The sequence below is a fragment of the Pygoscelis adeliae genome, unplaced genomic scaffold (assembly GCF_000699105.1).
Source record: "Pygoscelis adeliae isolate BGI_AS28 unplaced genomic scaffold, ASM69910v1 Scaffold207, whole genome shotgun sequence".
Classification (NCBI taxonomy): Eukaryota; Metazoa; Chordata; class Aves; order Sphenisciformes; family Spheniscidae; genus Pygoscelis; species Pygoscelis adeliae.
Window position 1 is genome coordinate 1 of NW_008825160.1, and position 2,907 is coordinate 2,907.

Sequence of the window (2,907 nt, forward strand, 5' to 3'; positions counted from 1 at the left end):
CAGCTTTATGTATAGTTACAAGGGACACTAGCCTATTAATCAAATATGAAGAACATTAGTTGGGGAAATATACAATCATTCTCCTTTATGTTGTTCAATATCTAATGAGTTTTCCATAGGAGCTCTAAATTCTGGAGCTTGTTAGTTTTCCTATCTGACCTTCTTCTTTCTCTTCAAGCCCCTGTTCTCCCAAACCCTATCCTTTTGGAATTTGAAGACTTCCAGTAGTGGAAAACATCACCTCTTGCATAATTTTTGGTTTTTTTCTTTTCCAGAAGTAGGTCAATCTTTTACACAAGTTTCTCAAGGGTAACCCAATTGCAGGGTAAAGAGAAAGAGAATAACATTAAACTTGCATAGCAAGCCTCAGATCCCCTTTACTCAGGAGGACTCTGCAGCTCTCGGGACCAGGAGCAGTATGTGAATGTTGTTAAAAACCTGCTGTATGTCCGTATGGCTCTTGGAAAGGAGCAAGGAGCAATATCCAGGGACTGGATTAGTACAGCAAGACTGGCTCATTTACTTAGTAATTGTGGCTGATCTTACTCATCAATGTGACAAGAGACAAGAGAAAGAAGCCACATAATGGGACTCTCCAAGTTGGGTGCTGTTAAGTCATTCACCATTATGGAGTTAGGACAGATCAACAGGGGCATAAAGATTTATTGCTTGAAAAAATAACAAGTGTCAGACGAAGTTGTTATTATCAACTTAATACAATTTCAGTGACACAAATGGGCATTTCCATCATAATTAGAAATCTCTTTTTGGAAAAAAGAAAAGTCAGAGACACCAAAGAAAACTAAATTACCAGTGTCTCTCCCTATATCTTTTCCCATGTATATAATAAAAATTATTTATTGCAATATTTCTCAATTAGGCTTGGAGGAAATAATAAAGAAGCATTTCCATTTACACTATTAGAAATCATATTCTTACAATAACATATGCTGATTTATCAATAACACATGATTGTGAGAATATTTTAAAATTTATTAATTTATTTTTTTTAAATCAGGTACTAGTTTTAGCACCTTTCTTATTATGCTAGTCCTGAATTTGTAGAGTATGATAATATTTTATAAAAAAAAAATCTTTTATTACCAAAATATGCTAGATGATGACCTTTCCTGATATTGTAATAATACCAATGCCTTAAAAATATGTATGAAATTTGAAAAAATAAATTTAAACCTGAAATGGAAATTCCTCACCTCATCTACCATTCACATAATTTCTGTTTTCAATCTGGGAGAAAAAATGAAGGATTGCCTGGGCCTGGAAGAAACGTCCAAAATGAAACAAAAAAAAAACATTTTAGAAACCGTCCAGTAGCAGCATTACATTACTGCCTCTCCCCATTCTTACAGTCCTGGATCAAGACTGTCTTGGTATGGAAGAAATTCTGGCTTCCCAAACAGCCTGTTTTTCTGGATTGTGGTATGGTTCCTTCCCTAGCTCTGAAATGTGTCTGTCACCAGTGACCTGATGCTGATGACATTTCCTGACCATATACGGTACCAAACCTGCCTCAAAAAGAAATTGGTATGGGCAACACCTGGGTGACTTAACCTGTCATTGCCTTTTGTCTCTGACAAGTACATCCTACCACCATCTCTGCAATTGCTGTATGGATATCTTTACTTCTGCAAGTGTTTTTCATCTGGAATGGCAGTGCTCCCTCCCTGGAGAGCAAGCAGGATCACATACTTCTGACCTGAACAGCTTCACAGCTTTGAACGATGTCCACTTAATCTAAGTAAAGGATCATGAAAACTTACGTGAGTAACAACCTTCAGTCAGTAGCCCAAGCAGAGGTCACATTTAAGACCAAAACCAAATGCATGCGTTGGTTGTCAAACAAACCCAACCATTATGAAAATGGTATTGGATGATGGTTTAAGATAAACACGGTTTAAGGTAAACATAATACAGCATAGAAATACAGTGTCTAAATGTTCTGTTATTTTTCCCAAAGATCCATGCTAAAGAGGCCTTCATATCCTTTGAGGATATAGCTGTGTATAGCTGTGGACCTGATGTTAGGTCTGGCTGGTAGTATGAGCTGATTCATAAGCCCTTGCTGTCTGTGAAAGCATGGGGCAGATGGGCAGGGGAGGAATGGTACCACATTTCCAGCCCAGCTTAACCTGCCTCCAAATGCTTATCGCTTTTCACATATATTCCAGAAGTTAAAAAAATGCTGATAGGTAAAGCCCTCTGAGAAGAAGGGGCTGATTCCCTTTGATTCCTTCGGGAGTACAGTTACACGTTTTTTCTGCCTGCCCCCAGGGATGCCTCCAGTTTTGTTTCTCTTTGTATCTATCTTCCACTTCTTTAAAAGTACAAATGAGAGAGGGGAATACTCACCTATCATGGAGATTTCCTCACCTCTCTTCTTGGCTCCTTTCCCGGTGTTTGACCACCCTCACAGTGAAAAAGTTTTTCCTAATAGCTCACTCCTACTCTGAATTTTACCTGTTGCAACTTGTTTCTGTTGCCTCTTGTCCTTTAGCTATGCGTCTTGGAGATGTGTCAGGCTCCATCTCTACCTTCTGATTAGGTGGTTGTAGACAGCGACAAGATTCACTGTGGATCTTTTCTTAAGATTGACCAAACCCAGCTGTCTCAGCCCCTCCCTAGATGTCCTGTGCTCCAGCCCAAAATCATCTTGGTGGCCACCACTGAGTTTGATCCAGTTTGTCACCACCTTTCTTGAACTGGCAAGCCTCAAACTGGACACAATACTCCAGACATGGAGAGAAATAACCACTTCCCTCAACCTGCTGGCCACACTCCTGTTAGCACTCAGTCCTCCCTGTAGGCGTTTCCCCTGCTCCCTCTGAACACCTTTCAGAACTGAGAAGAAAAGTGTGCTGTAAAGTAAACCATGTTTTCTTTCCTTAC